Raw genomic sequence first — 12380 nt, 5'->3', positions numbered from 1 at the left:
CACGTACAGTATGGTTGGGAGGCGACTTCTGATTCCTCAATCCGCCAACAAGTCATTATGTAGCCCCTTTCAGAACTGTTTCGGGCATATGGCGTGGAGATGATCACTTCATAAGCCCGAAACAGTTCCGAAATGGGCTAGTCATATGCTGAGTCTGCATTTGACCGGTTTGGCGGATTTATTAATCATATCAAGTCGCTTTATGCATATTATGCATCTCAGTGGTTAGCTTAGCTATGCTGCTAGCCAGCTCACAGCAGTTAACGACATGAACTGAATGAACAAGCTGGTCTGGCTGGCTGGCTAGCTCTTTTAATTCATCCATGATAGTGACGTGTGTGTAGCGTAGCTTTAACTTCACCATGTGTAGCTAACGTTAGCTCCAAGCTTAGATTCGGGTTGACATGCCAGTCTGTTCTGTCCGTGAATGATAAGCTAACCGCAATATCACATCAGTCTACCAGGCGCGCAATACCATGCTGACTTCACTTACCTAAAAGTAGCGTTAACTCCTATTAATGAATGATCGCTGATGTTGCGTGGGTGCCATGGCACGAGTCCGATACCTCACGAGTCCGACACCTCACGAGTCCGAAAAAAGAGGCATTGGACAGGGGATCATGTCTATGTTCCCCGGGTTCTATATTCCCCGTTTTTCACTAACCCTAAACCTAACCTCCCCCAGACCCTAACCCAAAACCTAACCTCTCCCACCCCCACGCCTAAACCTAACCTCCCCCAGACCCTAACCCAAATTCGGTCTCGTGAGGTGTCGGACTAGGGGGCAGTCCCCGTTGCGTGAAGCTGGGTGGACCTGTCAGTGTGTTGCATCAGCGTCGGCTTCTGTTCCCCACTGTGACATCATCAGTGATGTCATAAATCTGACATCATCAGTGATGATGTCATGAGTGCCAAACTTGGGCTGTTGAAAGATGTAGTTGCCTCGGCATGAGGTCGCCTGGTTGCTACATGATGCACGTGGTCCTAGGCTGAAGTTGCCCTTGTTAGCTATATCTGAGATGCGGTATGTCAAGGGATTAACAGTAACGTTATTTCCTGTTCTCCATTTCTTTCCTCTGTTAGTTATCTGTTTTGACCATGGCATCACTGTCAGACCAGGTACTTTTGGTGCTGAAAAATGTTCGCCAGAGGAAACAGGATGGCACACTTTACCTGATGGCTGAACGTATAGCCTGGAGCCCAGAGGGCAAAGACCACTTCACCGTCAGTCACTTGTATGCAGATGTTCGCTGTCAGAAGATCAGTCCAGATGGTAAAGCCAAGATTCAGCTCCAGCTCATCCTTCACACCGGTGGAAGCACCACATTCCACTTTTCCAATGAGAGCAGTGCCCTCAAAGATCGCAATGCTGCCAAGGAGCTGCTGCAGCAGCTCCTGCCCAAGTTCAAGAAGGCCAACAAGGAATTTGAGGAGGAAAACAGAATGTTGAAAGATCCAGCACTTTTCCAGTTGTATAAAGACCTGGTGGTAAGCCAGGTGATCAGTAATGAAGAATTCTGGGCCAACCGGTTAAGCATAAACAACACAGACCACTCATTACCTAACAACAAACAGGAAGTTGGCATAGCTGCAGCCTTTCTGGCAGACGTTAGACCTCAGACAGATGGCTGCAACGGCTTGAGATACAATCTGACTGCTGACATTATTGAGTCTATCTTCAGAACGTACCCAGCAGTGAAACAGAAGTATGGTGAGAATGTGCCTCATAACCTGACTGAGAAGGAGTTCTGGACCCGCTTTTTCCAATCGCATTATTTTCACAGAGACCGCATCAACACCGGAACACAAGATATCTTCTCAGAGTGTGCCAAGCAGGACGAAATGGGTTTGAAGTCTATGGTGGTTCAAGGAGTAAAGAATCCTTTGGTCGACCTCCTTTCATTGGAGGATAACACATTAGATGAGGGCTATGGAATTTCGATGACACCTTCAACTTCCAATTCTAAGAGGACGTGGACGGAGAACAGCAATTCGGCCATCATCAAGCGTTTCAACCATCACAGTGCCATGGTGCTGGCCGCAGGCTCACGGAAGGGGGACGCACCAATTGACCAAGCCAGTGAGATGAGCAGCACAGATGGAAACTCGAGGGATTCTAACGTCTTCCAGCCTGCTGTTAAGAAGGTGAAATTACAAGAAGCCATAGAATATGAGGACCTGCAGAAGGAAAACGGTCCGAAAACAGTTGCTTTGAACCTCAAAAAATGTGACAGGTATGCTCATGGTCCCGTGCCACTTCAGTCCCAGCAGCATTATAGCACCAGCCAGGAGGACATCATCAACTCCGTCACCTGTATCCGACATGAGATGGCCAACTACAAACCCAACCTTACTCAGGTGTTGTCCAGCAGCACAGCTAGTTCTGCCATTGCAGCGCTTTCCCCAGGCAGTATCCTCGTGCAGGCAGGAGCGCAGCAAGCCATACATCAGATGGTGCCCAGTGAGGTTCAAGGAGAGTTGAAGCATCTCTATACAGCTGTTGGAGAGTTGTTGAGACACTTCTGGTCCTGTTTTCCTGTCAACACACCGTTCCTCGAGGAGAAGGTGGTGAAAATGAGGTCAACCCTTGAGAGATTTCACATCACCATGCTTCGTCCTTTTCACAAACAGATTCAACGGCGGTATTTAAGCACTAATCCCACAGGCCACTTGGAGGAGATGCTGCAGATGGCTTACACCAGGTTCCAGGCCTGGCAAAACCGTCGGATGGTGAGGAGAACCTGAGGTCCGATGGTTTGTCGAAGAGAGGATACGGAAGAGATTAAAACATGGACATACGGCCAGCGTCGGCCCACCCCTGCTGTGAAAAGATCCACGCACAGCCTGATGGTTCACATGGGCTTATGATGAGGATATAGACGGGTGATCTGTAATTAATAATAATAAAATAATTCATTTGTTTTATATAGCACTTTTCAATGACCCAAAGCCGCTTACAGTAAGAGTCGACGATACAAGTAACAGATACAAGTAACAATAGACCCTTCTCACGGGGGCCATTTTGTGTCGAAAAGGCAGGGTGAACACAGGTTCAAGCAAAACACTAATGAGGGTTTCCAACTTCCATGATTGGAATTTGGAAACCCTCATTAGTGTTTTGCTTGCACCTGTGTTTATTCTGCCTTTTCGACACAAAATGGCCCCCGTGAAAAGGGTCTTATAGCAAAAGTAACGAACGAGCAACAAGCAACAGATACAAATAACAATAATTAAGATGTCTAGTCAGGGATATATGGAAAAACAGAGGAGAGGGAGGGAGCGTGAGGGAGGGACAGGGGAGAGAGGGAAGGAGAGAGGGAGGTGGCGAGGGTGGAGGAGGTGGTTATGGGTAGGGGAGGTTGTAAGCTTGGGAGAACAGGTACGTTTTTAGTCGTAAACCTTTAGTAACTATTTTCTTTCTCTTTATTTGCACTTTCTCTGTGTTTGAGAGAATGCAATGGTTCCTAACAAAGGTTGAATGGGACAGTTAAATATGGTGTAATATGACCAAACTTCAGATGGAACTCAGAAAGGCACTCGGGTAAAGAGGCTGACTGAGGCGTGATGATGAGATGCAAGTGAAGGACTGCCAGTGTGTGAGGTTGTTCCATCAGTGCACAGAGCAAGACTTGTGAATGTGATACAGCAATGAGCCCTTCTTGAGCACCAGGTCTATTCAGGGAGCATCTTTCCAGTAAATGTGGGCGAGAAGAGGGAATGCAATACTGTAAAGACATTTCACACTCTTGTGCATTAGTGTGAGTGAGCCAGTCCAGGGACGTGCACAGAACATTAGAGGGGCAGGGGCTAAAATTCATAAAAGGGCACTACAGCGAAAATTTGAGGCAATTTGAAGGCCAATTTAGGGGTATAACTCATTTTAAATATTCCAATTTTAACCAGATTTAGAGGAATATCTAATTTTAGGATGAGACTTGTCACGGAAAAATAACTCACAAACTGAATAATATTAGTATATAAAAGTTGCATGCTGTTGCAATACTGTTGTGAAATCATTTAAGCATCAATATTTATTTGCTCCTTTTCTCCCTTTAGGAGATAGCAACACAGGCAGAAACATTGAACGATACTGAGTGAGGCTTGTAATATACCATGCATTTTAACCATAATTCTAAAAAGCAAGACAGAAGATTTAGATAAGGTGTATTAGAAAATTGTTTATTTTTTGCTGATTCAACAACACAACATCCCTTTCCAATAGTGAAGGAGATCAGAAAACCCGTCTGGAATAAGGTGCTTGAATTAAAAATAATATTAAAATAAATAAAAGAAAAGCTGGTTACTTTGTGTGGAAGGGGTCTGCAGTATTCTGTCACTGATGAAGCTCTAGAAGCAATTCAGCATTATTGTTACTCTACACAGCCTTGCCCTTATCAGGAGACACATTGACAAACAAATATTTTCAAGTGCAACAATTCTGCATTTGTTCCCTATATTTTGGTTATTTATTTATTGGGTGGTTTATTTATTTATTAATTAATTAATTAATTCATTCATTCATTCAAGTCGAACAAGAGCCACAACTACCCAGGCCAGTAGCCATAAATGAGGCTCACTCAGTCGTCACTGGCTAGTGGCTACGGAATACATATCGATATCAGACAAAGCCGAATTACAGTTGCAGTCATTTAACTCCGTTTTTGCTACATAGACCACCATAAGATGTGATTTGCATCCCCTCCAGACCAGAGGCCTGCCCTCAGTGCCCTGGCACCTAGACACACACTTTAAAAGCATAAAAAAGCATCGAGGTGACTTCCATGTTTTGGGGGCTCATTCCTAGCACATGAAGGCTGTGTTTGGTTCTCTTATCTCTGGCGGGGTGTAAAACGGCAGTACAGGCTGCTCGCCTCGCTGCTGCATGCCTGTCTGTACCGCCGAAATTTCAACATGAAACAAATGGGTGGCTCTCTGTGTAATTCTTTGTTTTGACAAACATACATACCTGATTCACGTTGACTGACTGACTGATATTATATATCTGTGTCAGACTGTGTGCGCCAGTGCTGCTGCATGTCGTGGTTGCTGCTCTGTCTGGCTGAGTTCAGTGCGTCTCGCGGAGTTCAGTGGGCACTGCTGCTGGAGTGGGCGGGGACGGGCCACATGTGTTTTTGGGCTGCTGCCTGCTGCCTTCAGGGGCGGTTTAAAAAAACACTGCTCCATGCAGAAGCCTATTATAAATGGTGCATTCAAGGCCAAGAGAGTTCGGAAAAGGCATTTATCTTTGAATGCTGCCTTCAGTGACGGCATGGAAAGGGCAAGCTCCATACAAAGCACCATTAGAAATGCATTCATGGTCAGAAAAGGGCACTTTTTTGATGTCTATGTGTGCACGTGCCTGAGCCAGTCACACGTACATGGCACTGGTTTGTAATGTATGCACCTTCTGTCTGCACTGAAGACAAACATGTCACTCTGAATTAAGTGACACATAACACTTGTTCATGCTGCCTTCTGTTGAAATGGCTTCATTTCATTTAATGTTCTCCTCAGTCCGAGGCTCACCTTGTTTTGATGGGATGTATTTGGTGTAATGAATGAGCTCATTCATCTCAGGTTTCAAAGAAGAGGGATTTTTGTGCTTCATGGCACGTTAACTCTTTATGTCTGACAGACTAACGTGTGCTATAATAGCACAAAACGTGGTATTTGTATGTTTTCTTCTTTTTCATAAGCTGAAGGGAAACGTTCACGCTGTGGTCAGGAAGTGTCTGTCTGTCTGTCTATCTGTTTGTCTGTCTGTCTGTTTTTGTTTTGTTTTTTACCTTTAAAACAGCCTTCTAGTGTCAAACTCGGCACAGACATTCAGCACAGTGAAGACAGAAATCCAACTGTAGGAACATGAAGAAAAACTGATTTATGACTTTAGGGGGTCTTTAAAGGAGAATTTCGTTTTTTTTTAACCTGGACCCATCTCCTGGCATTAATTATGATTTGGGCCACTCACTCAGCGATCTCCGCGGCGTTTCTGGCCGTCCTAGCGTTGTTTTGAGATCAATAGCGTCCAAGTCAGTTGTAAAATGGAGCTGACTTGGGGCCAAGTGTGAGCCTGTCTTTCCTGCATCTAAATAGCTATTTTTATTCCCGTTTTCGCCAAATATCGTCATAATCTGATCCCTCAAGAACCACCAGAGTGATATTTCGCCAAAGCCTGTTTCCTGGAGTCACACAGGGATCAAATTACCTCAAACGTGATCTCGGTCACCAAGTCTCGTGAAGTCCCGCGATACTTTCCTGCCGACTGGCCAAGTACAGGAGGACGCTTTGCGGTGGTGGTTTTAGCGTAACCTATGTGGGGTTTGGCGTAACCTATGTGGGATTCGAAATAACGAAGGTTATGCCAAACCCCACATAGGTTGCGCTAAAACCACCACCGCAAAGCGTCCTCCTGTACTTGGCCAGTCGGCAGGAAAGTATCGCGGGACTTCACGAGACTTGGTGACCGAGATCACGTTTGAGGTAATTTGATCCCTGTGCGACTCGGTAACGCTTTACAATACTGGTGCAAACATGTGCATGAATGCATGCTTAACTCATGATGAATTAAGCCATTAATTGATGCTTACCGCATCATCAACTAATGAAAGGTATGTTTGATGAACACACCGAGTCATATATGAATTACTATTAATTAATTAGGCTATGCCTATATCATCATAGTTAATTCCTCATCAACACATACATTAACACACTGTGTTCAATAATACCGTAATTCATGTGTTAATTACCACTATTAATGTCACTTTTCCCCAACCAATCTGCATTTTCCTTCCTTCTTAGCTATGTTTTATTCCTGCTGTAATTTGCCCTGTTTTTAATATATGTTCTTATTACGTGAAACTGTTTTTATATGCACTGTAAGGCGACCTTGGGTGTTCTGAAAGGCGCCTCCAAATAAAATGTATTATTATTATTATTACTATCGACATCCAGCTCCCTGCAACCGGAACTTTAGCGTTACCAGACCGCAATGCCGATAGCCCACATCAGAACCAGCTGAGCGAGGCGGTGTGCAGCATGTCAGGGACCGGCTGGATCTAACCTCTCCCAGCCATTAGCTTGTTCATCATGGGCATTCCTTCCTCTTCGAAGCTTGGTCCACTGCAGGGACGCAGAACATGTGGCCGGTGTTTTGTGCCTATCTTACCGGGTGTCTACCGCGTTGATACCAGCGGTGGAAATGGGCCATGCACGACCCAGCAGGCCAGCCACCCTCTACCACTACCCAGGCTAAGAGCCTCTCTCCCGGCCCGACACCCAGGGCAGCCCCCCTACTACCACCACCCATCCAGTCGCCTGCACCCGGGAAATCGATTGAGTTTCCCCCGTTGCATAACGAAGACGGGATGCGCTAGCCACGCTCCTCCTTGTCCGAGCTAGCCTGGTAAACCAAATGAAATGTGAGTTCACGTGACGGGCTGGTTTACCATGCTATGTCCGAGCGACATCTCAGGGAAAACATACTCGACTTCGGGGAAAGAGAGTTCTCTTTGTTTGACCGGTGCCTAGCTGGCTGGAAAGAGAGGCGTTCGGGGTGCAGCGGAGTCGCCTCTGCTGTTTACGGTAGTTTGTCAGTGGTGGTGGCCTGGCGGAGACACTGGCGCTATATGTATGACTGGGAAGCGTGTGTTTATGGGCGAACTGTGCTGTAGTCTATTAGATACTATCAGTAGGCTATCATTCTGATTACTTGTTACTAGTGTAGTAGTGTAGGCTACGCTATTTTATGGAGGTTCCTCTCGTGGCTCAGGCTGATCGAGTGATTGATGCTTGGTGCTCACGGGTAAACTCAAATTGACAGTAGCCTAAAAGAGCCCATGTGTTTACCCAATCTGTCATCCGCTGCATGTATCTTTGGGATTTGCCCCTGGTAATCCGAAATAGGCTAAAAGCGCACTGTGAGCGTGCTATTTGTTTGACATCCTGACCTGCAACATGTTCTCATATCAGACACCATTGTAGCTGGGCCACTGTCAAGGTAACCACGAGAAAACATGTTGTTTCCGGCCAAGACTTTCAGAATAAAAGTCGAAATTCATGTTGTAACCAGCTACGCAGTACTGAGCTCTGCGTGCTTTTATTTTTGATGGCAGGCTGAGGCAACGGAAGTAATTGTTTGTGTGCCATGTCTTTCTTGACACTTATCCTCGTGGTCGAGAGCAACTAGCTGGGTTGCACAAGGTGGTGTTCGTTTTGCAAATATCAGCTGCCTCCGTGTTCTTATTCTACAAAGAGTACAAACTGCAAAGCCTAAAAGTCGGTCACAGTGGTGGTGGCAGTGTCGAATGGATACCAATCGCAAGAGGAACGAGCGGGTTTGTTAGAGTTTCAGGTAGCTAGCCGTAGCAATTTAGCTAACTTGTTTGTTGTGTGTGCGTGCATGGTGGAGACCTGTCGCTACAGTCACGTTGGTTCGGGAAGTGAAGAGCAACACAAGTGAAAAAGGACGAGAGCTGGACCCGCCGGAGAGATCGAGCAACGCGGGCCGTGGGGAGGAGAGGGGAGAGGCCAGACTGTTTCCCCCAGCTGATACAGACAAGGGGCACTGGAGAGCGAGTCCTTGCTCCAGGGCAGACTTTGGGGGGACATGTTCACAAACTTGATAAATAAATGTGCTTTTATAACTCCAATGATGGTCTTCACTGATTACCTATATATTTTGAATTGTTCACATGACTATACTGTATAAAAGTGATTTCATGATCAGCATCAGCTAATGATTTGTGAGGATATCATTATGTCGTGACTTTACATTATGTGGCACAAAACTATTAATTAATACATAAGTATGTTGTGACTTTACTATTTGTGGCACATAACAATTAATTAATACATAAGTATATCGTGACTTTACTATATGTGGCACATAACTATTAATTCATACATAATGATATAGGCACTTGTGAGGCACAACACTTAACTCATACATATATATGTGGTTCTTGGCATATAGAGCCTACAAGACATACATCCAGTGTTTGATGTCTGTTGGAGATGCACAGTGGATACAACGTCAGAGAATGTGTTGGAGTTGGTCTGGTTCGGGGCTACTACACGCATAGCCTATATCAGAGCAGCAACATCGGAATGATAGCTACTACAGCTGCTGAAATAGCCGTACCCGGCTAAGAGGTTCTGAAGGGGTCTCGGCCGGAGGTGTGGGACCCAGGCAAGGTGAGGGGCAGGGCGGGTAGCGGTTGGGTGCTGGTAGCCTGGGTAAACCCAGCCCCCAGTGACCTCGACCTGCTCTCAGACAGACCCTGGGCTGCCCTGGGTGTCGGGCCGGGAGAGAGGCTCTTAGCCTGGGGGTGGCTGGCCTGCTGGGTCGTGCATTTAGACACCCGGTAAGATAGGCACAAAACACCGGCCACATGTTCTGTGGACCAAGCTTCGAAGAGGAAGGAATGCCCATGATGAACGAGGTAAAATGGCTGGGAGAGGTTAGATCCAGCCGGTCCCTGACACGCTGCACACCGCCTCGCTCAGCTGGTTCGGATGGGGTTCCTTTGCCTTTCCGACATGCTGCCACTCCGAACGTTAACTTCCATCATTCGGACTGGCGGTCGTTCACCTTAGAAGCCGCAATGCCGACCTTAGGTTTAGGCGTGGGGGTGGGAGAGGTTAGGTTTTGGGTTAGGGTCTGGGGGAGGTTAGGTTTAGGCATAGGGGGAGGTTAGGTTTGGCGTGGGGGTTGGGAGAGGTTAGTGAAAAACGGGGAATATAGACCCCCTTTCGGAGTGCCGATATTTCGGAGTGGCAGAACGTCGGAGTGGCAGCACGTCGGAGTGGCAGCATGTAACCGTTCGGATTGTGGGCTATCGGCATTGCGGTCTGGTAACGCTAAAGTTCCGGTTGCAGGGAGCCAGATGTCGATAGTGGTAATTAACACATGAATTACGGTATTATTGAACACAGTGTGTTACACTGGCGCCGGAACAAGGGGGACATGGGGACATTTTGTCCCCCTTAAAATTTGGTCCCCCTAAAAAAAAAAAATTTTTTTTTTTTTTTTTTTTTTTTTTTTTTTTTTAATCTGAGGGGCCAACTGCCCCTGACGCTTAGAGCCCACTTTACACTGTTTACACAGCCTGTGATGCTTGTTAAAGCCGTGATCATTGTGGGATTATTACACCTGAGACAGACAGACCCAGAGATCAAGTTACAGAGAGCCCACTTTACACTGTTTACACAGCCTGTGACACTTGTTAAAGCCGTGATCATTGTGGGATTATTACACCTGAGAGACAGACAGACCTGGACTCTGTACTGCACTCACTGTCATTGGCTGCTGCTATAATCGTATACGGTTATTGTTATTTTATTTTTGTGTTGAGATGACAAGTTTTGCACTGTGTTTCGAAGTGATAATAATAATAATAAGTTCAGTGTTTCTGCCTGTGTTGCTGTCTGTTGTAGTGTAATTATGAAATGACCTAAAGGGAGAGCAGGTCACCAAGTGAGTGAGAAAAGGAAAAATACTGAATAATTACATCACTACAGTATAATCCTAATGTTCATTTAAAATGAGATATTCATCTAAATATGGCTAAAAATCATCCAAACGTCCATAGAAACGTCAATTTTTCGATAAAACGATAAAAAAAAATAAAAAAAAAAAAATTGAAAAAAAATAATAATAATAATAATAATTGTGTCCCCCTTATTGCAAACTCGTTCCGGCGCCACTGGTGTGTTAATGTATGTGTTGATGAGGAATTAACTATGATGATATAGGCATAGCCTACTTAATTAATAGTAATTCATATATGACTCGGTGTGTTCATCAAACATACCTTTCATTAGTTGATGATGCGGTAAGCATCAATTAATGGCTTAATTCATCATGAGTTAAGCATGCATTCATGCACATGTTTGCACCAGTATTGTAAAGTGTTACCTGCGACTCCAGGAAACAGCCTTTGGCGAAATATCACTGTGGTGGTTCTTGAGGGATCCGATTATGACGATATTTGGCGAAAACGGGAATAAAAATAGCTATTTAGATGCAGGAAAGACAGGCTCACACTTGGCCCCAAGTCAGCTCCATTTTACAACTGACTTGGACGCTATTGATCTCAAAACAACGCTAGGACGGCCAGAAACGCCGCGGAGATCGCTGGGTGAGTGGCCAAATCATAATTAATGCCAGGAGATGGGTCCAGGTTAAAAAAAACCGAAATTCTCCTTTAAGTTTCAGTGACCTGATGACATCAGTGATGTCACGATGCACAATTGCTCAAGTGACATCACTGATGACATCACTCATGACATCATCAGTGATTTATGACATCACTCATGACATCATCAATGGGACAAAAATTTAATTGGAGAAAGAGAGAGAGCGCTTTTATCCAAAGCGCTTTACAATGTGCCTACATTACAATGCCTACTTTACAATGGGCCTTTCTGTGTGGAGTTTGCATGTTCTCCCCGTACCCCCCAGGGGGTTCCTCCGTACATAACCCCCCCACTAAAAACATGCAGAAGATCGTCATCCGACCAGTGACGACAACATCTGAAGTTGGTCCAATGATGGTCCCCGGGCGCTGGAAAGAAATAGCGACCACTGCTCCTGGCCTGCCCCCCGGAGGAAAGGACAAGCCTGGATGGGTCAAATGCAGAGGACATAATCAGCATCTGCATCGTGAGACTATATGACTATGCACGTGTCCGAAAAGCACGAAATTCTGCACTGCATTCCATAAGCCCACCGGGGGCACTACAGCAATATTTTAGAGCAATCACAGCTCACGCTGCCATGACATCATCTTACATAGACCAATCACAGCTCACTCTGCTATGACATCATTTTACATAGACAAATCACAGCTCATGCTGCTATGACATCCGATTTGGGCGTTCAGCCTTCAAAATAAAAGATCGAAAGTTTAAAACTACAGTATAGTGTTCCACAGACACCAGATGGCAGTAATGTACCAATAATGACAGAATTAAATGGAGACGTGTTGCTTTTCTACTCTAGGGAACAGGTTGGACTATAATTTACAGTCAATGGTTGGATTTATAGAGGAAGTACAGATGCATCTCAAAGTGTTTATGTAGTAGCCTACATGTACACTCTTAACTGACCCATCTTATAAATCAGAGATAATCATTTAATTGTCAGGGGATATTAAAGTTCAGAGTTTGGATACCCTGGTTTGTGTTATCATCCTATGCATTTCCCCTTAAGTATTGTATTTTTTCCATCCTTGCTCCTGCTTGTGATGTTTAGAGCAGAAAATACTGGTTTGAAGATAAATAGGTGCTACTAAATGTAGTTTCCCCAAACAAAATGTCCACACTTGATGAATGCATGGGATGAATGTATGGGAAGAGTCAAGAGTGACCATCCAGAG

The 12380-nt window shown here is 45.3% G+C and overlaps 1 pseudogene across 1 annotated transcript; it reads left to right on the top strand.

Annotated features, from left to right (window-relative positions):
• Positions 1–1098: 1098 nt before the first annotated feature.
• On the top strand, positions 1099–2745 carry LOC310784604 (general transcription factor IIH subunit 1 pseudogene; annotated as a pseudogene). Its single transcript has one exon. The product of its transcript is annotated as a general transcription factor IIH subunit 1 pseudogene (transcript).
• Positions 2746–12380: the final 9635 nt, after the last annotated feature.

The sequence above is a fragment of the Poromitra crassiceps genome (assembly GCF_964638095.1).
Source record: "Poromitra crassiceps genome assembly, chromosome: 11".
In the NCBI taxonomy this organism is placed as follows: Eukaryota; Metazoa; Chordata; class Actinopteri; order Beryciformes; family Melamphaidae; genus Poromitra; species Poromitra crassiceps.
Note: the sequence above shows the minus strand (reverse complement) of the source record. Positions and strands in the feature narration are given on the sequence as shown.